General features: G+C 42.6%; 1 protein-coding gene across 1 annotated transcript in view; it reads left to right on the top strand.

Moving 5' to 3' along the window:
- The first annotated feature begins 263 nt into the window (after positions 1–263).
- Positions 264–27,937, top strand: part of LOC140496074 (uncharacterized) — a 192,762-nt gene continuing 165,088 nt past the window's right edge. Inside the window, exon 1 of the mRNA XM_072595586.1 lies at positions 264–433. The gene's annotated coding sequence lies outside the window, so the exon portion shown is untranslated. The remainder of the gene's footprint in view (positions 434–27,937) is intronic.

Here is a 27,937-nt window from a genome sequence, read left to right as displayed (position 1 = left end):
CATTTTGGAGTTGTTACATTGCAACAACACACGTGCATACCTCCTGCAGCGGCGATTGAAGGGGCTGTGATCTGAAAGAGTCACCACATCCAGCGCACAATAAATCCCCTGTTATTTCCTGGGGCTCCAGTCACCCTGGCGGTTTGATGGCAGCCTGTTTCAGCCCCTTATTTGGAAAGTGAGGCGGGGAGAGGTGGAGGGGAAGGGGTGGATAGGGAGAGTGTGGGAGGGCTGGCTCTTCCAAATATGTTTGCACGGTTCCATCGCGCACCAGGCGGCATTGGCAGCGAACGGGAGAGAGCAGCAAAGACGCTTGTTACAGCGAGGAAGCAAAGGCATTTAGCACCAATTTCAAACCAACCCTCAAAATAATCGGAAAGGGGGGAAAAAATCACAGAGGAAGCGCACTGAGACAGAGGTGATCCCAGAAACAGTAAGGCACTGTCTTGTCCTGTTTGTATTTTGGATTGTAGACATCTCAAATTCCTTACAATGGCAAGAATGTGAGACGAGTCAACTTGGAGTGTCTGTTACCATCTGACAACCTTTGAAATTTGTCCGGGCTCTTGAAATATTGCAGTAAATGTTGTGAATGTGTGTGTGGTTTTAAATCTCACTGGAATTAAATGACAGTGGACGGACTGCAGTCCCGGGGAAACATTAGGCACCGATTCGGTATGAAATGCGCAAAAATCAAAACGGGATAAAGTCACCCCCCTCGCTTGGGGTGTGTGTGTGTGTGGGGGGGGGGGGCAAATTTGTTTTATTACGGGACGTGTTTACCCATTAAGTTGCAATAATCAGAGCGGCGCCGAGCACTGACTAAATGGTCTTTTGACCCAGACGACGTGACCCATGAAGACGTGTCACTTTTCCCGTGCCATTAACGAGCGAGGGTTCGCTCATCCACTGCAGAACTGTTTCCCCCCAATCACAGTCCCGGGACTGTGTCTAACCCGAGGGCAGCGTTGACGATTAAGTTTCTGAACCGCCCCCGGTAATCCACAAGATGCAGCGAAAAATAAAACGAGGAAAACTGCGGACGCTGGAAATCTGAAACAGAAATTGTTGGAGAAACTCAGCAGGTCTGGCAGTATCTGTGGAGAGAGCCAGAGTTAATGTTCCAACAGCCTTGCCACTGTTTTCTACCTCTGGGGCATACAATAATTCTAATGATGTTCCTTATATTTGCCAACTACGTGTCATTTTTAAAGTTATAACACTCTCTGAAATCCGCGACTATCAGTTTTAATCAGAATTACTTATCCCCCTGAATAAATAAGAAAATGGATTACCTTAAGCAATTCCACTTTCTCTGTTTAGGGTATTTTCCCAAATCACCTGGTCGGAGATGCAATGACACACCTCTAGACCAGGTGAGATTTGAACCTAAGGTCTCCTGGGTTCTCAGAGATAGGGACACAAGAGACCCTCTTATCCTGTTCACTTATTCTCACACAATACGTAAATTCCAAAACCAGGTGGGCAGCAAAGTTGCTCCTCTGGTGTGTTTGAAAGCAGGACATTAATGGTGGTGTGAAACCAGAACAGAACTTGTTGGAGAAACTCAGCAGGTCTGGCAGCATCCATGCAGAGAAATCAGAGTTAATGTTTCAAGTTCTTCAGCAGAGCCATCAGTGTGCTGGCTCAGTGATTGAATACTCTCATGACCAGGATCAAGGAGGGAAGTGACATCTGTGTCAAAAACTGCAGACAACATAATGTCAAGAAGACCTGATGAAGAAGATACAATAAACATATAGAGTGGCTGGAATAACTAAAAGCCCATTCAGTCACATATGGAAGAAAGAAACACCTTGCATTTATGTAGCACTCTTTGCAATGTCAAGATGTTAAAAGTTACTTTCCTTCCTAATAAGGATGATTAAAGTGTCACCATTCTTATAATATTATGAAAGATTTCATTGAAAGCAGTTCAGAGAAGATGCACTTGACAGGGTCAATGCTGAGAGGATGTTTTCCCTCCTGGGAGAATCCAGGACTAGAGGGCACAGTCTCAGAGTAAAGGAGCACTGATTTAAGATTGGGATGAGAAGCAATTTCTTTTCTCAGAGGATTGTGAGTCTTTGCAACTTCTTGCCACAGAGAGCTGTGGGGCAGAGTCATTGTGTATGTTTAAGGCTGAGATGGAGAGGTTCTTGATCAGTCAGGGAATCAAAGTTTATGGGGAAAGGGCAGGTCATGAGGAAAGTTGGATCAACCATGACCCTGTTGAATGGCCTACTTGTGTTCATTTTTCTTATAGTCCTGTGGTCTTCATGTTGAGCACAGCAGGATCCCACGTAGACGAACACAATGCTCTTCATTTGGTGACTTTGGCTGAGGGATGAGTCTTGTATTAGACATAAAGGTCTCTCTGCTCATCTTCAAGCACACACCAGGCTATAGTTCAATAGGTTTATTTGAAACAAAGAGTATGGTGCTGGAAAAGCACAGGAGAAAGTGAGGACTGCAGATGCTGGAGATCAGAGCTGAAAATGTGTTGCTGGCAAAGCGCAGCAGGTCAGGCAGCATCCAAGGAGCAGGAGAATCGACATTTCGGGCATGAGCCTGAAGAAGGGCTTATGCCCGAAACATCGATTCTCCTGCTCCTTAGATGCTGCCTGACCTGCTGCGCTTTTCCAGCAACACATTTTCAGTGCTGGAAAAGCACACCACACTCTCAACTCTGATCTCCAGCATCTACAGTCCTCACTTTCTCCAGGTTTATTTGAAAGTGTCAGACGATAACCTGGTGTTGTGTGATTTTTAATTTTGTCCACCCAGTCCAACATTGGCACCTCCACATCATCACCTCTTTAAGTATTCTCAGTGCGATCCTTTGCACCCAAGATGATAGATGTGACCTTGGTTTAACTTCTTCAGGAGCTTGCATTATCAACATAAAAACGAAAGGCCATTTGAAAAAGTTACAATTTGAACCTGGGAAGAGGTTTTCTCTTGGGTAGCAATGGATTCTTAAATCATAAATGATTTTACAATTTCCCTACTGTTCAGCAAGTTCAAAGAGGAGACATATCCCTGGTTATAAACACTACTTCTAAGATGGTACATAGCAACCATAAATAGTTACCATTCAACCACTAATCTTCCCTTGCAATTAATTACACCGTTTCATAGATCATGTAATGTTTCAAATGAATAGAATAGCTTCCGTGAGTTAATTAACTGAACTTTCCTTTCATGTCTTTGTTTCCAAAGTATAAGATACCAAAAAACTGTGTACAAATGTAACACAAAATCATTTGTGGACTGTTTAAGTGTAAAACATCTGCAAACAAATTTTAAAATGATAATCAAGTTAAAATTTTAAAATACACAGGCTCCTGATAACTTTGAGGAATTTCAACTCTGGGGATTAAAATTAATGTATCCTCTATTTTTGGAGCTTTGTATCTCTGCACTGATTTTATTTAACACCCAGGGATGTGGACCACCAGATCCAGGGATTTGTCATCTTGTGACGATGCTGTGTTTGTGGGAGGTTATTTTATCCTTTTTTTTTGAAGAGAGGTTGTAAGGCTGAGGTGGTGAGCAGTCTGAAGTAATGTTAACAGCTTTGGAGGCCTTGGATTTTGTTTAACAGCCTGAATGGGTGGGGCCAGAGGCAAAAAAAACTGCAGCTGCTGGAATCCAAGGTAGACAAGCAGGAGGCTGGTAGAACACAGCACACCAGGCAACATGAGGCGGTGGAGAAGTTTCATGTGTAACCCTTCTTCAGGACTGGACTTCTCCACCTCCTGATGCTAAATGGGTGTGGCCAGCTCTCACAGATTTAGATGTCTGGGTTTTGATTTTTCTCAGTAGCATCAGAAGCTATTGGGGTCTCAACAGATTTGGAGGCTTCAATGGATGCCTCCTGGTTGCTACTTTCTCTGAGTTTTCTCTCTTGATGTTCTTTTCCTCCTGGATTGGAGAACTGCATGTGAGAATCTGTGTTTGATTTTTCCTTTATGCAAGGCATGTTTATGGGATGTTATGATATTGGAACAGTGAATTAGTAATAGTTACTGTTTCTGTTATTCTGTTAAGTTTCTAGTAGAGTTATGCTAAATTCCTCTTCCTTTGGTTGTATTTTTAACTACAGTGTTTAAATCAATTATGTTTTGCATAAAGTCAAGCAGTATGACCAGTCACTCACATCAGGAACAGACACTTTTCATTTGCCTTTAAAATAAGAGAAAAGTAGGGTCTCGGCTACCTTCTTAATACATATTGAGGAGGTCTGGTCTGGTCCATAACAATCTTTTAGTCATGTTCATTTCTCCAATACTATTTCTTTACAAATATGCATTCTTTATTCTCTGTAATGGCTGGTCAGTTCAGTGGGCCAGATGGTGAAGCATGCAGTTCAGAATAAAGCCAACAGCATGGATTTAATTACCATTCTGGCAGGATTGGTTACCTCCACACCCTATTAGTGGAGATCAATGGCAAACCACCATTGACAATTACTGTCAAGAAACTGGATGAAACATGGCAGACATCAAACCAAGGCCCTAGCGGACATAAATAATTGAATGGATTATCTGGAATATTTTTATGACTTCTACCATGAAGAAAGATACAAAGTATTCATCTGATGTCTCCTCTTCCCCCTGTTCCATTTGCCTTTTTTTTAAAAAAGTGAGATAGTTGGTTCCGCCATAACGTTATGTTTCTTCTATGTGAATTGGCTTTAATTTCATTTAAGAATTGAGACCGTTATTTGTAGAACACAAACTTTCTTTACTTGTATGTGCTGTAATGTGATTCTGACCCCTTTAATTTAAATAGTGCAGCTATTACATGATTTTCTTATAACGCGAGATTGCACGAGAACGGAACTATCGCGTTACACCAGAACTGAAGGTATCCTGGAATATTTAGATCCCAACCTCAAAGAAGAGGCACGTCCCTCAGTATAAAGTCTATTTCAAGATGCTACATAGCACCTGTATACAATTTCCATTTACCAATTCATATTTAATTCCTTTGGAGTCATTTATGTTATTTCTTCTTGGCAATTAATTACACCATTTCACGTAACGTATAATGTTCCAAATGAAGGAAATGGCTTCTGGGGATTAACTATTTGAACATTTATAACAAATATGACCTTACCTCTGATATTATAAAATGCTCGAAAACTATATGCAAATCAAATAATTTTGTTACTTTGCTACCATGTAAGGGCTGTTAGATCAATTCCATTATAATGTGTGCTGTTACTTCGTCAAGTCATTGCGAATGCTTTACACTTTCAGCTATTATGCCTTCAAATTTTTTTCCGCTTTTCCTTCATGTCATTCTAGCCTAATGTTGTAGCCGTGTCCACCCCTCAACTTCCTTTGATGTAGGCCCTATTGCTAGTCAACTGACCAGGACACCTCGTATAGAAATATAGCAAGTAATTAGGAAAGCAAATAGACTGCACTCATATGTTTTGCCAGCACTGTACAGGATTGTACAGTTGGTGAGACCATGTCTAAGTACTATGTACCATTTAATGACCATGTATTTAAGAAGTGGTTTAATTGCGTGAGCAGTCTCTCAGAGAAGGTTCATGCGACTGATTCATGGGACTGAAGGAGTTATCTTACGAGGAAAGGATGGACAATCTGGGCCTATATCTTTTGAAATTTAGAAGAATGATCGATGATCTTATTAAAACATGTAAGATGCTGAGTGGACTCAACAGGATGAAAGAATGGTTTCGCTTACAAGAGAAACTAAAACTCAGGAACAAAGTTTGAAAATGAAGGATCTCACATTAAGATGGAGATGAGAAGAAATGTTTTCTCTCAGAGGGTCGTGAGCATAAGGACCTCATTCCCCAGACAGCGATGCAGGCAGGATCATTAAATATGTATTTGTGAGGCAGAGGTTAAAAGCATGACTAACAAGGGAGTGAAAAGAGGGCACCAGAAAAATGGAATTCAGTGTTATGGTACAAAAGGAGGCCACATGGCCCATCATTCTGCTTATCCAAAGGATCACGATAAGTTAATCCCATTCTCCTCCCTTTACAATACCCTCATATAACCACCCCATGCCCCGCTGAATGCCCCAATTGAACCTCCCTCCACCATATTTCAAGACAGTGCATTCCAGAACCAAACCACTCACTCTGTGAAAATTGTTGCTTTGCACATTGCATTTCTTCCTTTGCAAGTCACTTTAAAATGATACCCTCTCATTGTTGCATTATTAATGAGCGGTTTCTCTCTATTTAGACCCATCATGAGTCAAAACCACAATCAGATCAGGCATGATATTATTGACTGATGGAGCAAGCTCAAGGGGTTGAATGACTAACTCCTACTCTTCATTTGGATATTCATATGTTTAGAAAGGCTAGGTGACATCATCCTCCTGGACCACAGGGCTGCTCTCTCATTACATAGAGAGATCTAGTCATGGCTTAACGTGACATTCACCAATACCTTAGGCAAAGAGAGAGATTGAGAAGGACAGTCTTCCACGGTGATTTCCGCTGGTGCAGGAATTGAACCCTTACTGCTGGCAACAATCTGTATCACAAAACAGCCATCCAGCTAATTAGCCCTTTCAGTATGCCCAATAAAACAGGCTCCTCTTTCCCCAGTATTAGATGCAGTATTCGTGCCTCTAATGCTATTCCTTTAGCCATGTGTTTAATCTTCTAATCTATTTGTCCCAATGCCAATTTGCATGTGACTCACAGGACAATCAAAACAATTCCTATGAAGCCTTAGTTTCAACACTAACTCCTCAAACTCTGTCAGCAGAAACTCATTCCCAGTTATAGAGTCATAGAAATGTACAGCAGGGAAATGGGCCCTCCAGTCCAACTCATCCATGCCGACTTGGATAAACTGCAGAATTGGGCTGAGAGGTGGCAAATGGAGGTCAATGCAGCTAAATGTGAGGTGATGCACTTTGGGAAGAATAACAGAAAGGCAGAGTACTGGGTCAATGGAGAGATTCTTGGTAGTGTGGATGTGAGAGGGATCTTGGAGCCCATGTACATAGATCCCTGGAAGTTGCCACCCAGGTGGATAGTGCTGTGAAGAAGGCATACAGTGTGTTAGGTTTCATTGGGAGAGGGATTGAGTTCCAGAGCCTTGATGTCATGTTGAAACTGTACAAAACACTGGTGCAGCCACACTTGGAATATTGTGTACAGTTCTGGTTGCCCCATTACAGGAAGGATGTGGAAGCATTGGAAAAGGTACAGAGGAAATTTACCAGGATGTTGCCTGGTCTGAAGGAAAGGTCTTATGAGGAAAGGCTGAGAGACTTGGGTCTGTTCTCATTGGAGAGAAGAAGGCTAAGGGGGGATTTGATAGAGACATACAAGTTGATCAGAGGATTAGGTAGGGTAGACAGTAAAATATTTTTACCTAGGATGATGACATCAGCTTGTACGAGAGGGCATAACTACAAATTGAGGGGTGATAGATTTAAGACAGATGTCAGAGGAAAGTTCTTTACGCAGAGTGGTAAGGGTGTGGAATGCCCTACCTGCTAATGTAGTCAACTCAGCCACATCAGGGAGATTTAAACAATCCTTAGATATGCACATGGATGATTTTGGGATAGTGTAGGGGGACGAACTGAGAATAGTTCACAGGTCGGCGCAACATCAAGGGCTGAAGGGCCTGTTCTGTGCTGTATTGTTCTATGTTCTATTAAATTAATCTAGTCCCATTTGCCAGTATTTGGCCAATATCCCTCTAAACCCATCCTATTCATAAACCCATCCAAACACCTTTTAAATGTTGTAATTGCACCAACCTCTACCACCTACCCAGCATAACTGGTTCTTCATTGCTCACTCCAAGTTAAACTACAGACATGCAGAGATTCCCTTAACCCTGGTACCAGACAGACAACACAATAATCATAAGTGCTGGACGTTATTGCAAAAGGCACTATCTGTTCCCTTCACCATACTGTCTTTTATTGCTAGCATTCCTTTTGCTATCCCCAGCTTTTACCATGATGCTATGATTAGTTTAACCCAGCAGAATTTCCCATTAATCAGAGAGGAGAGAAGAACTTCACACTGTTGAATGAGGGCAAAGTCCAGATCTGCATCAGCACTGCACGTGAGCCACAGTCACATCCTCATCACTCACAGGATCTGCGTGGCTAACTCACAACAGGCGTGTGACTGCCTCCTGAAACATTGGCATGGATTATCTGCTGGTCAATCGTTATTCCCACATAGGTGGGACTTATGCATGGAAAACCTGCAGAATTCCCATTGTAGCAGACTCTGTAGGTACTGCCTGGGGGTTTGACTATTCCACTGAACAATTCCCCTCCATTTCCAACCCTTGGAAAGTCTCATAGTCACACAGCACGGAAACAGACCAACCAATCCAACCAAACCACTCTGACCATGATCCCAAACTAACTTAGTCCCACCTGCCTGCAGTTGGTCCATACCCCTCCGAACATTTCTTATCCATGTACTTATCCAAATGTCTTTTAAACCTTGTTAATGTACGTACATCCAGCACTTCCTCTGGAAGTTCATTCCCCACACAAATCACTCTCTGTGTAAAAACGTTGTCCCCATATATTTCTTAAAATTTTGTTTTCCCACATTAAAAAATACCACAGAGCCTTGAACCCTAGGGAAAATACACCTGCCATTCACCTTATCTATACCCTTTATTATTTTATAAATCTCTATTAGGTTACCCCCCAGCCCCCCCAACCTCCTACACTCCAGTGAGAAAAGTCCCAGGTTATCCAGCTACTCCTTATAACTCAAACCCTCCATTCTTGGCAACATTCTGGTCAATCTCTTATGAACCTTCTCCATCTTAATAATATCCTTATTATAACAGGATAACCAGAACTGGACACACATTTGAATTCACAGAATTCAGAGATTTCCACTGCATTTAAACAGATAGCTAAATACCTAATTAAACTCCTGAATGACTTCAACTGATGTTCCACACTACCGCCTTCTCCTTCTCTCCTCCCAACTCCAGCACCTCAGACCCTGTACACACCCCAGACCTGGACCTACAAACTCTCCCCATCCTCCCAGCCCTCCAGGACATGACATCACCCATCACTCCAAGTGGATATGGACAAAGTGAGCGATCATGAAATATGTGATAGGGTCACACGAGAATGTGTAAGGCTAATCTTGACATGGGGAACAACTTAATGCATCCTATCTGCAGCTGCTGGGGATCAAGACGAGATTCCCGCTAAATAGTAGTGAATTGCCTGCAAAGGGAGATTCATGCTTGTTAATGACCTTATTAAGTGCCCATCTTGCCTCATTAATATGCAGTTTCCTACCTTACCAATCCTGCTGAACAAAACCAGACACTGAGAATTCTCAACATGGAAGTCAGATTGGAGTCCTGGTAATTTCAACTTGCCGCTAGCTTCAAAGGACCTCTATTTTGGAAACTAAGAACTGACATCTCAGAGCACAGGTCAGAAGAGGGGAATTCAGATTAGAGTGTGCTGGAAAAGCACAGCAGGTCAGGCAGCATCCGAGAAGCAGGAGAATCGACGTTTTGGGCAAAAGCCTTTCATCAGGATCTCAGAGCACAGTCCATGAACACTGGACACCTCCACCCCACAACCACAGGCATTAGCATCTGATATGTGCCAGCTCTCAAAACCCTCACACCACATCTCTGACCGACCTACAGAACATTTCTGTGATGAACTTCAGTGCTGTACCTTGATGCGCAGTGGCAATTGTCACTTTAGTACACTGTGTGCGCAGGGACATCAACCCAGCTCATGGACTGAACCTGGATGTGTCCGTGATCTGTTTGCTTGCTGTCTTAGTGCTCACTCACATTGAAATTCTCTGGAATACTCACAGCATTCTTGCCTTTCTGCTCCTTGCCCCTCAGCCAGAGATACCAGGTTCACAGTACTGCTGAATTGCTGAGTCAGGGCAGTCTCCAGTAACAGTCCAGAGACTTGGACACGGTCAGGCAACTGCTCAAGCCAGTCAGAGTCTGGATTGCCTGTAACATCACATCCACCTTCAGCTCTTTGTCCATAAAATGTCCCAAACTCTACCAGGTCTGGGGCAAATATCAGCGGCTTCTCAGGGCTGCTCTGGACTGACGGTGCTTGTTTGGGTGCATAATGGATTCTTGAAGATAGCGTCAGTATCACTGATGCTAGGCCATTCCCCACAATCTGGCCAAATGATCAGCTACCATTGGAATAGTGTGTGGTAGGATAGGGTGAGCTTTGTGTGACAGGATGCCACGAGGGTGGAGTTTTTACTCAGATACAGTGAGAAAACTCACTGGGCTTCATGTTGAGAAACCCTTGATGAAACTCACTGGAATTAACACTTAACAAAAGCAATACTATAGTCAGCCACTGACTCAGCAATACAGTGGGAGGCAATGGTCTAGTGAAAATGTCACTGGACCGTTAATCTAAAAACTCAGATAATGTTTTGAGGTCCCTTGTTCGAACCCTGCCATAGCAGATGGTGGAATTTAAATTTGATAACTATCTGGAAATAGGAATCTCATTATGACTATAAATCCATCGCCAATTGTTGGAAAAACCCATCTGGTTCACTAATGTCCTTCAGGGAAGAAAATCTGCCATCCTTATCTGGTCATGTGACTCCAGACCCATACCAATGTGGTTGACTGTCAACAGCCTCCTGGGTATTTAGGGATACACAATAAATTCTGGCCCAGCCAGCACTGCCAAAATTCTATGAAGCATAGCACAAAACATATATGGACATGGAAGCAGCTGTCATTATTAAAAGTCAGAGTGCAGGTTAAAATCAATAAATTGTCAGCCATGGGTTTGTGTGACTGGAGATTACCAGCGGAGCTGCTCTTTACCGGGAGCAGTGGTTTGCAACACTCATCTTATTGATGTTTGAGGATGTTTGATCACATTTTATTTTGTGAATAAGGGTGGAAATATTGAGTGGGAATTGCCTTTAAATCTGAGATATAAGAGCTGAGACTTCAGTCCTAACTCTGTCAGTGTTATGTTGGGAAGAATTATTATTCCAAGGTTTCAGTAGTACCATGCTGGAACCATAATTCCTGCACCACTTCTGTGGGCAAGCACATGTAAAAGGAGTGAATGAGGGGCCTCTATATTCATAATGGTCACCTATTTTGCCTTTCAGTTCTGGAGTCTTCAACATTCAGTCAGTGAAAGATCCCTTTGTAATGACAGGAATTCTGTTGTTTTTTCTTGTACAATCATGGTGTGTTATAGATTTTGCGCAGTGCTAAAGAGACTTCCTTTTATTAATTGTTTTTATTAAAAAAGCTACATTGGCAAAATAAATCCCAGCCAGAAGGAACTGATTGCACTGTTTTGCTTAGAGACCGCTCTGCTGTAATTGGCTGGGCTTGATCTTCTGCGCATAATTTGTAACCATCCTTCAGTGACTGCATTTTGCTTGAGGAGTGAGTCTGGTTTGATCGAGAAATGTTGCTGCTGATTTGCTTGTGAATTCTGTTTATAGGAGCTCATTGAAATTCTGTTCAAACACACGCTGCTTGCTTAGAAAATAGATGGTATGCACTGCTTAAGTAGATTGTTTATTCTGGAGTGGGGCGGAATTGAGGCATTATCATGCATTGAATACAATAGGTCAGTATGCAGATACAGCAAGTAATTTGAAAGGTGAATGGGATGCTATCCTTTATTACAAAAGGAGTTGAAACTAAGAGGAATTATTGTGAGGCTGGCACCTCTGGGTCCTAAAGTCTGCTGGTTAAGGCTTCAGCGTTGTGCAGGTAATTTACTCTTTCTTCTTGTGGGATGGTGGGTAACATGGAGACGGGTGATCAGAGGCAAGAGCAGGGGAATAATTTTGAGAAGCTACCCCTTTACCAGCCAGCCATCCCTGGTTGAGAAAAAGAAGGAAGCATATCTAGATTTAGATTTTTAGATTTTATTTTCACATATACTCAACTGCAGAAGTACAGGAGTACAGAGAAACGTGTCTAATGTTGCTACGCAAGGCGCCATCTTAGATACCTCTGTACAAAAAATGCTCATGTACAAAGTAGTAAGAGAAATGAGAATTAAAAGGTCAACCATTACTTCATAGAATAGTAGAAAAATAAAGAAATAGGGAACAGTTTACATTAAAAGTCTTTTGTGGTTTAAACTAGAAAAATAAAGGAATAAGTTAAAAGTTCAATCTGTCAGATAAAGATCGTAAGAAGTGAATCATCAAAGGTGTATAAAGGCAGTAGGAGTATATTTAAGAGGGAAATCGAGAACGCAAAAAAGAGACATGAGATAGCTTTGGCACATAGGGTTAAGGAGAATCCTACAAATACTGTAAAGACTAAAGAGCAATGAGGGACAGAATAGGGCCCCTTAAAGATCAGCAAAGCCACCTCTGTGTGGAACTGCAGGAGATACTAAACGAGTAATTTGCATCAGTGTTTACTGCGGAGAATGACATGGAAGCTAGAGAACTTGGGGAAATAAATAGCAATATCTTGAAAAGTGTCTATTACAGAGGAGGAGGTGCTGGACATCTTAAAATGCATAAAAATGGATAAATCTCCTTGACTTGATCAGGTGGAGCCTAGAACTTTGTAGGAAGCTAGGGAAGTCATTGCTTGGCCCCTTACTGAGCTATTTGTGTCATCAATAGCCACAGGTGAGATGCAAGAAGACTGGAGTTTGGCTGATGTGGTGCCATTATTTAAGAAAGGTGATAAGGAAAAGCCAGGGAATTATAGACCAGTGAGGTTGACGTCAGTCGTCGGCAAATTGTTGGCAGGAATTCTGAGGGACAGGATTTACATGTATTTGGAAATGCAAGGATTATGATAGTCGACAGAGCTTTGTGCATGGGAAATCATGTCTCACTAACTTGATTGAGTTTTTTGAAGAAGTGACAAAGAAGATTGATGAGGACAGCGCAGTGGACGTGACCTATATGGATTTCAGTAAGATGTTTGACAAGGTTCCTCATGGTAGATTGATTAATAAGGTTAGATCACATGGACTACAGGGAAAATGAGGCACTTGGATACAAAATTGGCTTGATGGTAGGAGACAGAGGGTGGTGCTAGAGGCCCGTGACCAGTGGCGTGCCACAAGGATTGGTGCTGAATACACTGTTTTTCGTCATTATAGAAATGAGTTGGATGTGAAAGTAGGAGGTATCGTTAGTAAGTTTGCAGATGACACAAAAATTGTTGGTGCAGTGGACAGTGAAGAAGGTTGCCTCAGAGTACAATGGGATCTTGATCAGATTTTAGATTAGATTAGATTACTTACAGATTAGATTAGATTACTTACAGTGTGGAAACAGGCCCTTCGGCCCAACAAGTCCACACCGCCCCGCCGAAGCGTAACCCACCCATACCCCTACATCTACATCTACATCTACCCCTTACCTAACACTACGGGCAATTTAGCATAGCCAATTCACCTGACCTGCACATTTTTGGACTGTAGGAGGAAACCGGAGCACCCGGAGGAAACTCACGCAGATACGGGGAGAACGTGCAAACTCCACACAGTCAGTCGCCTGAGGCGGGAATTGAACCCGGGTCTCCGGCGCTGTGAGGCAGCAGTGCTAACCACCGTGCCGCCCATGGGCCGAAGAGTGGCAGATGGAGTTTAAACTATATAAATGTGAGAAGCTATATTTTGGTGGTGCAGGATTTATACAATTCGTGGAAAGGTCCTGGGGTGTGTCAGCAAATAAAGAGATCTTGGGGTGCAGGTTCATAGTTCCTTGAAAATGGAATCGCAAGTAGATAGGATAGTAAAGAAGGTGTTCGGTCTGCTTTCCTTTATTGGTCAGTGCATTGAGTATAGGAGTTGGAAGGTAACATTGCTGCTGTAAAGGACATTGGTTTGACCACGTTTGGAATACTGTGTGCAATTCTGGTCTCCCTGCTGTAGGAAAGATATTGTGAAACTTGAAAGAGCTCAGAAAAGTTTTAGACTGATGTTGCCAGTGTTTGAGCTAGAGAGAGAGGCTGAATAGGCTGGGACTGTTTTGGAGTGTCATAGGCTGAGGGGTCACCTTATAGAAGTTTACAAAATCATGAGGGGCGTGGATAGATTGAATAGTTAAGGTGTTTTTCCCCAGGTTGAGGAAGTCTAAAACTAGAGGGCATAGGTTTAAGGCGAGGGGGCAAAGATTTTAAAGGGACCTGAGGAAAAATTGTTTCACGCAGAGGTGGTGCATGTATGGAATGAGCTGCTAGAGGGGATGGTGAAGGCTGGTACAATTACAACATTTAAAAGACATCTGGATGGGTATATGAATAGGAAGGGTTTAGAGGAATATGGGCCAAGTGCTGGCAAATAGGGCTTGATCAGTTTAGGATATCTGGTCAGCACAGACAAGTTAGGCTGAAGGGCCTGCTTCAATGCTGTATAAATCTACGACTCTATGCCTCTGATTGCCACTAGACTCACCAGGCTGGTCGCTATAGTTTACTCATTGGGAAATGAGCCATCGTTATCGCCACTTGGGAGGTGAGTGATCAGGGAGGTGGTGAGGTTTGTAACACTGTGAGCAAAACTCCTCCCCCCTCCAAAACGAACCCTCCCACTGAGCTCTGTTTTCATTAAATATTTACACAAATCCTGTGCCATGCGTGATGGTTTCCAGGATTGGTCTGGCAAATGCTGGTAAATCCCACTAATTCCATTAACCACAGCAGCTTCTTCCGTAGCTGAGTATAGGTGGGGGTTTGTGATCGAGTGTTTGCCAATGAGGCGTGTGGACGTACATTGCTTCTTTTTGCTGATGTCATGAAAATCGTACATATGACAGTAAAATGCAAGTATGTTCAGTGTTTGGCTGTGAACTTTGGCAATTCAAGTTTCTCGCCGAGAAACTGATTTATTCATGTACTCTATCATCAAAATATATTTTTTATTTGCATCAAAAGGAGCACTTATCTGCTTCAGTTGAGTTTACTTTAAATTCTAGTGGATTCGGAGGCTCTCCTTTAATTGTTTATACAGAAAATAGAGATTTTAAAAGGGCGATTGTATGTGTGGGTGGAGTACTGGAGAGTTTATTCGGTTATAATGCTGCTCGGATTGCTGGAAATGGATGATATTCATGACAATCATGGGAGTATAGGGACACAAGTGGACAATCCAGCATCTCAAGCCTGTATCTGCCATATAATTATTACCATGACTGATCTTTGTCTTTGTTCTACCTGCAGACCTTGGCCCTGTAACAAAAATAATCGATTGCAAACTAGCTACTCGCTTCATCAGCTCTGTGGGGTGATTATTTCCGCTACTCTTAGAGTAATGATGCTCACTCAGATCAGCCACAAAAATGGCCCATTTTAAATTTCAAAATTTAGTCCCCCTTGATCTGGATTTCTGAATCTGCCCACCCATTTTCTCCCACCCATTCTGTCCATCATTTGAAACGTTTCCATTTGATTAGTCCTTGCTGTTATATGGTCAAGGGAGTACAAGCCAAGTCTATGTGACCTGTCCTCATATGTTAAATACAGGAGCTAAAAGCTGAAAAGTTGCTCAACAGGTCTGGCAGCATCTGTGGAGAGGAAAACAGAGTTAAAGTTTTACATCATTGATTTTTCTTCTGAAGAGTACAGTGTTAACAGATGTGCTGCTTTTCAGCAAAAATAAATACAGATGATAGATGGCTTGGAAAAGAAATAAAGAGAGGTTTATAGAACATAGAACATTACAGCGCAGTACAGGCCCTTCGGCCCTCGATGTTGCACCGATCAAAGCACACCTAACCTACACTAACCCACTATCCTCCATATACCTATCCAATGCCCGCTTAAATACCCATAAAGAGGGAGAGTCCACTACTGCTACTGGCAGGGCATTCCATGAACTTACGACTCGCTGAGTGAAGAACCTACCCCTAACATCAGTCCTATATCTACCCCCTCTTAATTTAAAGCTATGCCCCCTTGTAATAGCTGACTCCATATGTGGAAAAAGGTTCTCACTGTCAACCCTATCTAACCCCCTAATCATCTTGTACACCTCTATCAAGTCACCCCTAAACCTTCTTTTCTCCAATGAAAACAGCCCCAAGTGCCTCAGCCTTTCCTCATATGATCTTCCTACCATACCAGGCAACATCCTGGTAAACTTCCTCTGCACCCGTTCCAGTGCCTCCACATCCTTCCTATAGTATGGCGACCAAAACTGCACACAATATTCCAGATGCGGCCGCACCAGAGTCTTATACAACTGCAGCATGACCTCAGGACTCCGGAACTCAATTCCTCTACCAATAAAAGCCAGTACGCCATATGCCTTCTTCACTGCACTATTTACCTGGGTGGCAACTTTCAGAGATCTGTGTACATGGACACCAAGATCCCTCTGCTCATCCACACTACCAAGTATCCGACCATTAGCCCAGTACCCCATCTTTTTATTACTCTTACCAAAGTGAATCACCTCACACTTAGCTACATTGAACTCCATTTGCCACCTTTCTGCCCAGCTCTGCAGCTTCTCTATATTCCGCTGTAACCTGCCACATCCTTCCTCACTGTCTACAACTCCTCCGACTTTCGTTTATGATAGGATTAAGGATAGGATGATTCAATTTTTGTCCATGAACATCAACTAGTCACAAAAGGACATGACCCGCTCTCACTAGTATCCTTACAACATGGATGAGAAAAGACACCACTTCGACTGGGACAAAACATCCATCCTAGGACAAGCCAATCAGAGACATGTACGAGAATTCCTAGAAGCACGACATTCCAACCAGAACTCTATCAACAAACATATTGACTTGGATCCCATTTACCACCCTCTGAGAAAAAGAACAGGAAATGACATCACTGTAGGAAATGATGTCACCACAGGAAATACCATCACCAACCCAAGGAAACCCAAACACATAAATAGAAAGTGGGCTACACCACCAGTGCTTCATCTGGAGGATCACTGGAGATGTCATCTAGTATGGTGACAAAACATCTGAAAATGAACCTTCCAGCTCAGCGAGCAAACCTACATCCAGAACACTCCTTCCTCTCCAATATTTTTGGTGTTTCCACAGATGCCTAGTATTTTACCCCATGGTACACACATGTTTAGTTGAGAGCCAAAAAGCAGTAATGAAGTGAAACTCACACATCATTGCAGACCTGCCTGTCATTTAACCTTTTTCTTTATTCACTCATGTAAGGTGGATGTCACTGGCTAGGCCAGCATTTATTGCCCATCCTTGGTCGCCCTTGAGAAGATGGTGGTGAGCTGTCTCCTTGAACCGCTGTAGTCCACGTGGACCCACGATGCTTTTAGGGAGGCAATTCAGCAAACAAATCAATAGAAAGGTCCAAAATCTGCATTGGCAAAGAGTACAACTATGGGTTTGATTTTTCAAGCATGAGTGGTGTCTTTCCATTCTTAATAACTAACCAGACATCAGCGATTCACATCTGGATTCCTGCATGTGGTTTGTGGCTAATGGAATGGGAATGTTGCTTTAGCAGTAGTGTTGGTGAATTGATTCCATATTCTGAGAGTGTTTTTCTTATCCTTGTAGATGTTCTATATTTTGTTTATGATATTGTTAGACTGCTGTGCTGTTGTTTGAACGATATCCAGGAACCACTGTGTGGTACAGATTGGAACATTACTGGACTTGGGACGTTGGTGGAGTCAGTGGCAGTAATGATGTGCAGCTGGGTACATTTACATTTATAAATTTGTTGACGATAAATTTCTAACACTGTTGCTTAACTTTAGGTATTCCACTTGGAGCTGTGTAGTTTGTGCAGCTTTGTACAGTGGATGTTAACGAGCCAGGAAAACACTTACTCATTTATACTGTCATTTTCATTTCCACTGAATCGCAAAAAACAAATTTCATTTAGCCAATGCCTTTAAAGTGGAAAGTATCCCAAGGTACTTCATGATGGTGTCAAAAGATAATGCTCATCAAGCAGAAAAAGGGAATATTAGAAGGGGATGACCAAAGGTTTAGTCAAAGAGGTGAACTTTCATAAGCACGTAACAACGAGTTGCAGGAGTAGGCATTTCAGTGCCTCAAGTCTGCTTCACCATATGAGACAGTCATGGCTGGTCTCATGCATGCCTCAACTGCATATTCCTGCCCACTCCCCATGACCCTTCAGCTCATTAAAAGTCTATCTCTGCCTTAAATTCAGAAAGGTTCTTAGAGGATGAAAGAGTGGATGTAAAGACAGAATGGTTTAGAGATGGAATTTCCGAATAATGTGTCCAGGTACGATTGAAATTAACTTGGCCATAATGGTGGGACAAAGGGAGGGAGTTGGTGGCGGGGGGGAACACACTTTGGACGAATGAGTTGTTCTCTGAGGTTATAGGGTTTGCAACAGCATCAGAGATAGGGAGGGGTGAGGCTGTGAATAGATACATACAGGAGGTTGGGAATTTAATGTTTGCAGTGTTGGTGGACCAGCAGCCAATATGGATCAGCAAACACAGTGGTAATGGGAGCATAGATCATGATACAAGCTAGGATACAGATTGCAGAGTTCTGGAAGTCAGTGGGTGGTGAACATCAAACTAAACAGTGACGAGTGTCCGCAAGGATGAATGGCCACCAATTAAAGTAATAAGGTTACTCGATTGAACTGGATCCAAACATGATATTTTGAATCATATATGCTCATCTATTTCAATAAAAAATAATCTTCCGTCTGCTTGAACTTCCTGTAATGTAATGTTTGGTTCCTATAATAGTATTGTAGTATGCTTTTTCTGGCACAGTCACATCTATGTCTCAACATTATCCATCTTGTGTTCCTTCTACTCATTAGATTTTAATTATCAATGTAAGAGATGCTATACTTCTTTGCTAACATGGGAACTTCCCAATCTCCATTCCAGCAGGTATGGTTACTGGTTTTGAAAGTTAGTAAAAATATTTTTGTGAGAAATGTTTTAAACTATCGTCTCCTAGCCTCTCCCTGCAGTGACCCACTCTCAAATGAATATTTGGCCTATGACGTGACTTTGACTCCAGCAGGGTATTTTAATCAGTGCAGAACTGCTTATCCTGTCTCTTTTAACATAAAACCTAGATATGGATATCGGTAAAGGTAAAGACATTATAGTCCCAAAGGGCTGCTCTCTCAGTAGAGAGAGATACAACTGGTGATGCCTTTAATTTGCCTCAAGCAAGGGGCAAAGTTGAGAAGAGAGGGATCTTCATGGTGACTTCAGCCAGTGCAAGAATTGAACCCACACTGTTGGCTATAATCTGTGTTGCAAACCTGCTATCTGGGGGTCAGTTAGCTCAGTTGACTGGGTAGTTGCTTTGCAATGTATAGTGAGGCCAACACCATGGATTCAATTCCTACACCAGCTGAGGTTACCATAAAAGTGCTGCCTTATCTCCTTTGCCCTTGTTTGAGGCATAGTGACCCTCAGGTTAAACCATCATCGTCATCTCTATTTAATGGGAGAAAAGTCCTTGATTTCACAGTAGTAAAGAATACATGTTTGTTATCGTCAACTATGCCACAAAAACATTGGATTACCCAGGAATATAAGAGGTGGGTAAAAACAAGGACTGCAGATGCTGGAAGCCAGAGTCTAGATTAGAGTGGTGCTGGAAATGCAAAGCAAGTCAGGCAGTATCCGAGGAGCAGGAAACTTGACGTTTCCGGCAAAAGCCCTCTATTCCTGATAAAGGGCTTTTGCCCGAAATGTCGATTTTTCTGCTCCTCAGATGCTGCCTGACCTGCTGTGCTTTTCCAGCACCACTCTAACCTAGACTGAGGAACATAAGAGGCTGAGTTAATGCTAAGTTGCAGCATGCTGACAAAAGTATTTCATGCTTTAAGTGATCTGATTTAAGATGGAATATCACATCTTTATAATATCAGGCCACACATGATAAAATGAACATGTCTCTTAAAGGTTATACTGATTTACAGTATCTATAAAAGGGATACTGCCATGTGTATTTTATTTTTACTTTTTATGGAATATGTGCATCATTGGTGAGGCCCGCATTTATTGACCATCCCTAATTCCAAATTTAACTGACTGGCTTTCTAAGGCTTCAGTACTGTGAGTCTGGAGTCACATGTAGGCCAGAGATGTCTTTCCCGAAAGAACATTAGTGAGCCACACTTGATCGAATGCAGCCTTGATATCAAGGGCTGTCACTTTCATCTCATCCCTGAAATTCAGCTCTTTTGTCCATGTTTGAACCAAGGCTGTAATGAGATCAGGAGCTGAGTGACCCTGGCAGAACCTAAACTGGGCATCACTGAGCAGGTTATTGCTGAGCAGGTGCTGCTTGATAGCACTGTTGATGACACCTTCCATCATTTTACTGATGAACAAGAATAGGCTGATGGGGTGGTAATTGACTGGGTTGGACTTGTCCAGCTTTTTGTGTATAGGGCGTACCTGGGCAATTTTGCACATTATCAGTTAGATGCCAGTGTTGTAACTGCACTGGAATAGCTTGGCTAGGGGAGCGGCAAGTTCTGGAGCACCAGTCTTCAATACATTGCTGGAATGTTTTTAGGACCCATAGCCCCTCCAGTACCCAGAGTATCTAACCTTTTTCTGATATCAGATGGAGTGAATCAAATTAGCTGAAGATTGATATCTGTGATGCTGGGGACCACTGGACAAAGCCATGATGGATCATCCACTTGGCATTTCTGGCTGAAGATTGCTGCAAATGCTTCAGCCTTATCTTTTGCACTGATGTGCTGGAGATTATTGAGGAAGGGGATATTTGTGGAGCCTCCTCCTCCAGTGAGTTGTTTAACTCTCCACCATTCCTGACTGGGTGTGGCAGGACTGCAGAGCTTTGATCTGATCCATTAACTGTGGGATCGCTTAGCTCTGTCTGTCACTTGCTGTTTTGGCTGTTTGGTATGCAAGTAGTCCTGTTTGGTAACTTCACCCGGTTTACACCTCATTTTCAGGTCTGTTTGGTGCTGCTTCTGGCGTGCCCTCCTGTACTCTCCATTGAACCAGAGCTGATCCCCTGGCTTGATAGTAATGGATGATTGGGGGATATAATGATTGGGGGAATATACCAATCCATGAGTTTACAGACTGTATTGGAGTACAATTCTGCTGCATTGATGGCTCACAGTACCTCACAAAGTCTTTGTTGCTAGATCTGTTCAAAGTATGTCTCATTTAGTATCGTGATAGTACCATATAACACGATGGAGGGTATTCCCAATATGAAGGTGGAATTTCGTCTCCACATTGGCTGTGCAGTAGTCAATTTTACCAATGCTGTCATGGACTGATGCATCTGCAGCTGGAATATTGATAAGGATGAGGTCAAGTATGTTCTTCCCTCTTGTTGGTTCACTCACCACCTGCTACAGACCCAGTTTAGTAGGTTGGCTCCTTTCAGAGCCAACCAGCTCAATTAGTAATAGCTGCCAAGTCACTCTTAGTGGTGAACATTGAAATCCCTCACCCAGAGTACATTTTGTACCCATGCCACTCTCAGTGCTTTCTCCAACATGGAGGAGTGCTGATTCATCAGCTGAGGGAAGATGTGATCATCAGCAAGAGATTTCCTTGCCCATGTTTAACCTGAAGCCACAAGACTTCATGAATTCAGAGTCAATGTTGAGAACTCCCAGGATAGCTTCTGCCTAACTATATGCCACCGTACCCCCACTATTGCTGGGTCTGTCTTGCTAGTGCGACAGGACATGGTGATGGTGGTGTCTGAGACATTGTGTGTAAGGTATGATTCAGTGAGTATGACGATGTCAGGCTATGTTTTGACTAGTCTGTGAGACAGCTCTCCTAATTTTGGCACTAACTCATGTTAGTGAGGAGGACTTCACAGGTCGATAGGGCTGTTTCTGCCATTGTCTTTTCTAGTGCGTAGGTCGATGCCAAATGATCCATCCGGTTTCATTTCTTTGTTGAGACTCCATTGCGATCGATACAACTGAGCAGCTTGTTAGGCCATTTCAGAGAGCAGTTGAAAACCAACTGCATTGTTGTGAGTCTGGAGTCACATGTAGGACAGACCAGGTGAGGACGGCAGATTTCCTTCCCTGAAGGGCATTAGTGATCCAGATGGGTTTTTTCAACAATCAACAACTGATTCATGGTCATCAGTAGACTTTTAATTCCAGACTTTGTAAAAATTGAATTCAAATTCTACCATTTGCCATGGCAGGATTTGAACCCAGGTCCCCGGAACATCAGCTGAGTTTCTGAGTTACTAGTCTAGCAATAATAATACTCGGCCATTGTCTCCCTGAGATGATATAAATAATGATAAAAGCTTCTGATCACCTTATACTGTGAACATTTTAAGTGAGGTCAATAATATGGAAAGCTTGGTCATCTTCTGCAATTCGCTTTCAGCTGATTGATTCTGAACCTCTTTGATGTGTTTGTTACTGTGCACTTTCCTTGCTGTCAGTGCTGTAGTGTTGGCCAGCTACATTTTGGTCTGGGCTCTGGCATGGTCGTTCAAAACCGATTGCCTGCATGTGTTTGTCCAATGTCTTCTCAGCCCACGTGATTTACAGAGGTCAAGGAAAACTGCACTGCTTTTGACTAGATACAACAGCTCACATCTGTTGCACAGCATTGGCTCTGTGTGTTTTGCTGACCATAGCAGAGGTTTGTTCAAAGTACCTGGAGCAGAATTTCTAGATCTATATATTGCGGCATTGAACAATCCAACAGGCATTCATTACAGTCAGCTGTGGCGCAGAGGCATTAGATTACTCAGGTCATGCTTCAAGTGATATGGGTTAATGTACAGTATCAGATCTTTATACCATCAGGTCACATGAAATGACAGTGGTGATGTCTTAAATGTGAGTGGCATGGTGGCACAGTGGTTAGCACTGCTGCCTCACAGCATCAGAGACCTGGGTTCAATTCCCGCCTCAGGCGACTGACTGTGTGGATTTTCCCCCTGTCTCCCTGAGTCTGTGTGGGTTTCCTCTGGGTGCTCCGGTTTCCTCCCACAGTCCAAAAATGTGCAGGTTAGGTGAATTGGCCATGCTAAATTGCCCCTAGTGTTAGGTGAAGGGGTAAATGTGGGGAATGGGTCTGGGTGGGTTGCGTGTTGGTGTGGGCTTGTTGGGCTGAAGGGCTTGTTTCCGCACTGTAAGTAATCTAATCTAAATGTTATACTGACATATCATTCAGATATAACACCACAGCCTTCTCCCAAGGACTTCTAGCAAGTGGATAAGGTGGTCAAGTAGCTATATGGAATACTTACCTTCATTGATCAGGGCACAGAGAATAAAAATTGGCAAGTCATTTTGCAGCTTTATAGAACTCTAATTAGGCCACATTGGAATATTGTGTACAGTTTTGGTCGCCACACTATTAGAAGGATGTGGAAACGTTGGAGCGGGTACACAAACTGTTTACCAGGATGTTGCCCTGTTTGGAGGGTATTAGCTTGGAGGAGAGGTTGGGCAAACTTGGTTTGTTTTCACTTGAACATTGCAGATTGTGAGGCAACTGATTATGAGAGGCATAGATGGACAGTTGGAGTCTTTTTCTCAGGGTTGAAATGACAATTACAAGGAGACTTAGGGTTAAGGTAAAAGGGAGAAAATTTAAAAGAGATGTGAGGGGCAAGAGAGTTTTACACAGAGAGTGGTAAGTGCCTGGAATGCGCTACAGAGGGGGTGTTAGACATGGAAACATAGCAATGTTTAAGAAGCAACTTAACAGATACATGAATAGGCAAGGAATAGAGAGATATGGAGGCAAAGCCTTTTAGTTTAGGAAAGCATCATGTGTTAGCAGTGGCTTGAGGGGCCGAAGGGTCTGTTCTGGTGCTGCACGGTTCTTTGTTCTTATTCAAACAAGGCAGACATATTGAAATTCAGATCCCTTTATCTTGCTAGCTCCCCAGCTTCCCTTTGCTTTCTGAGGGATAGTAGACAGTTGATAAATGACTTCTAAACCCACTCGCAGCCATGTGGAACCCGTTCACACAAATAGACCTTAGCCAAATTTCTCTGAGCTTCCATCACTCTCTTCCCAGAGCTGCAATGTGAGACATTAGCCAGAGAATTCCAGAACCAAACTTTAGATAATAGACAGTAGGTGCAGGAGTAGGCCATTCTGCCCTTCGAGCTTATACCACCATTCAATATGATCATGGCTGATCATCCTTAATCAGTATCCTCTTCCTGCCTATCTCTATAACTCTTGATTCCACTATCCTTGACAGCTCTATCCAACTCTTTCTTAAATGAATCCAGAGACTGGGCCTCCACTGCCCTCTGGGGCAGAGCATTCCACACACCCACCACTCTCTGGGTGAAGACGTTTCTCCTCATCTCTGTCCTAAATGGTCTACCCCGTATTTTTAAGCTGTGTCCTCTGGTTCGGCACTCACCCAACAGCGGAAACATGTTTCCTGCCTCCAGAGTGTCCAATCCTTTAATAATCTTATATGTCTCAATCAGATCCCCTCTCAGTCTTCTAAACTCAAGGGTATATAAGCCCAGTCACTCCAGTCTTTCAGCGTAAGGTATTCCCGCCATTCCAGGAATTGACCTCGTGAACCTATGCTGCACTCCCTCAATAGCCAGATTGTCTTTCCTCAAATTTAGAGACCAGAACTGCACACAATACTCCAGGTGTGGTCTCACCAGGGCCCTGTACAGCTGCAGAAGAACATCTTTGCTTCTATACTCAATCCCTCTTGGTATGAAGGCCAGCATGTTATTAGCCTTCTTCACTACCTGTTGTACCTGCATGCTTACCTTCATTGACTGGTGTACAAAAACACCCAGATCTCTTTGTACTGCCCCTTTATTAAAATTGATTCAATTTAGGTAGTAATCTGCCTTCCTGTTCTTGCCACCAAAGTGGATAACCATACATTTATCAACATTAAAGTGCATCTGCCATGCATGTGACCACTCATCTAACCTGTCCAGGTCACCCTGTAATCTCCTAACATCCTCCTCACATTTCACCCTGCCACCCAGCTTAGTATCATCAGCAAATTTGCTAATGTTATTACTAATACCATCTTCTATATCATTAACATATATTGTAAAAAGCTGCGGTCCCACCACTGATCCCTGCAGTACCCCACTGGTCACTGCCTGCCATTCCAAAATGGAGCAGTTTATCACTACTCTTTGTTTCCTGTCAGCCAACCAACTTTCGATCCCAGTTAGTACTTTGCCCCCAATACCATACGCCCTAATTTTGCTCACTAACCTCCTATGTGGGACTTTATCAAAAGCTTTCTGAAAGTCCAGGTACACTACATCTACTGGATCTCCCTCGTCCATCTTCAGAGTTACATGTTTAGACATGGAGAATGGTTAATGATAATATTACCTAAATTGTTAACCGTTCTCTTGATGTGATGTCTTCTCCTTACACATTGAGAATGGACAGATGGACATTTTAACCAGTTTAACATCATAGAAAAGGTTGGACAGAAGAGATAAGTAGAGTCAAGTGAAGTAGATTTATGCAGCCAGAAAATGAAATGTCACTCAACTTGACTGAATGACAAAATGGTCATTCATTTCACAGAACAAAATGACAATAACTTTCAACTAGACCTCACCCGCATGAAATTTATTTGGTATACACGGTCCACCTAGTTTCTGGAACTAACTTTAAAAGATCATGGAAAGACCTGGTGGAGGTAGCTAACCAAATAGCTTCCAACAACACTGCCAGGTTCTGCAATTCAGTGATATTTCTTCTGAGAATGATTTTATTTCCCGTTTTTGCTCTACTTGTACAAACCAAGCCAAAGAAAACCAATTTGTTTGAAAGATGAAAATCACAAGATGAAAAGAAAGCTGGTGTTCAATGCCTCAGCATTGCAGCTGGGGCTCCCTTGCCCTTATTTGACAAAAAGAAAATGCATGCTTCCTTTCCAACAAACTTTAACTGGTTCTTATCTGACCTTGGTCAGGGAGCTTCAAAGTACTGAGCATCTCAGCAGATGCCATCAGTGGGACCACTGAGCTGATCCATTGAGAACAGTACTCACGTTTCACAGAGAGGAACCTCTACACTGTGGGGATTCCTTCCATTCCGTCAACACACTGACTGGGACCAGGAAATACATAACTAAGGAAGGTTTTTGTAACAATTCATTCAGTAATGTGAGCATTGCTGGCTAGGCCAGCATTTATTGGCCATCTTTCATTGACCAAGAAGTACACATGCCAGCCAAATGAGTAGATGAGTTGTGCAAGACCCAATCTGTCTAATGGCATAGCTACTTACATTCAGTTTGCTGAAAAGAGAGGAAATGTTTATTTAATGATAAGACACTCTGGGAGTTTTGTTCAAAGATAAGTTGTCACTTTTTCTTCATTGCAACAGTGACGACATTTTAACATGTACTTAATTGGCGGTGAAGTGCTTTGGGACATCCTAAGTTGGAAATTTGTATATTTTAATTTGATTTGATTTGTTATTGTCACATGTACCTTGGTAGAATGAAAAGTTTTGTTTAGCGTACATTACAGGCAGATCATACCATACAAAGTGCATTAGGATAATGGAACAGTGTGAGGACAACAATAAATTTAAAAATTGAGAGGTATACTGGGGGCTTCAATGATATCAACTCTCCCAAAGCACTTTGTGGGTATATTATCAAACTAAATTGGACAGCAAAGCTGAGGAGATGTTGGGTAGTTGAGTAAATCATGGTCAAAGAAATAGTTCTTAATGAGTGTCTTATATGAGGAAAGATAAACAGAGTGATAGATTGACGGAGGGAATTCCAGACCATATGATTAGATTAGATTACTTACATTGTGGAAACAGCCCCTTTGGCCCAACAAGTCCACACCGACCCTCTGAAGAGCAACCCACCCAGACCCATTCCCTTACATTTATCCCTTCACCTTACAGTACAGGCAATTACAGCATGGCCAACTCACCTAACCTGCACATTTTTGGACTGTGGGACGAAACCGGAGCACACCAACACAGACACAGGGAGAATGTGCAAACTACACACAGACAGTTGCCTGAGGCAGGAATTGAACCCAGGTCTCTGGCACTGTGAGGTAGCAGTGCTAACCACTGTGCCACCGTGTATATCCTTTACAGCTGAAAGTATGGCCATCAATGGTGAAGCAATTAAAATCCGGGGTATGGTTGAGGTCGAAATTAGAGAAGCACACAGACTCTTAGGACTGAGAATGTCACAGAGAGAAGGAGGTCATGGAGGGATTTAAATACAGAAACTAGAATTTTAACATAAAGCCTTAATCAAAGCTAATGCAAATAAGAAAGCATAGGGTTGACTGATAAATGGAATGTGGTACAAGTTTTGACACAGCTTTAGATGTCTTCAGTTGGAAGATGGGAGAGCAGCTAGGGTGATATTTGGAAAATTGGAATTCAGAAGTTACAAGGATTTTGATAGGAAGCTGAGCTGAGGCAAGGCTCGAGATGGTATGGAGTTGCAAAAGTGGAAGTAAGCAGTCTTAGTAATGACACCAGTAGAATACCAGTGTTACAAGACCATTTGTGAGTGACTGTCACTGAATTTTGTTTTCCCACAATTATCTCACATCAAAGAATGAGGTTTGCAACATGAAGCAGCTGTGTTACCGGTGAAGAGACCAGCAGGCTGGAAAGGAAGCTGGTCACAGCCATCTCAGGAGAATCCTGACTTTTGTTACACTCCCTGTATTCTGTTACCAGAAATGCTGTTATAAAATTACAAGACAAAGAACTTTTGCCACTGTGAGAACCAGGCATTATGGAACTGCTGTGTATAATTTTCTGGTCTAAAGATGACTCATTTTTTTCAAATTAATAGTGAGCATTTGTACAGCTCAGGCAAACTGGTGGCCATAAGATTAAATGCTGTGTCACTGTGATGCATTGGCAGTGCATAACATTCTGCCTTGTAATTAAAGAACAATGTAACGGTTTGCATCTGTGGAACAAGGCATTTAAATTACCTTTAATC

The sequence above is a fragment of the Chiloscyllium punctatum genome, chromosome 25 (genome assembly GCF_047496795.1).
Source record: "Chiloscyllium punctatum isolate Juve2018m chromosome 25, sChiPun1.3, whole genome shotgun sequence".
NCBI classification, from domain to species: Eukaryota; Metazoa; Chordata; class Chondrichthyes; order Orectolobiformes; family Hemiscylliidae; genus Chiloscyllium; species Chiloscyllium punctatum.
This window is presented reverse-complemented; position numbering and strand designations above follow the sequence as displayed.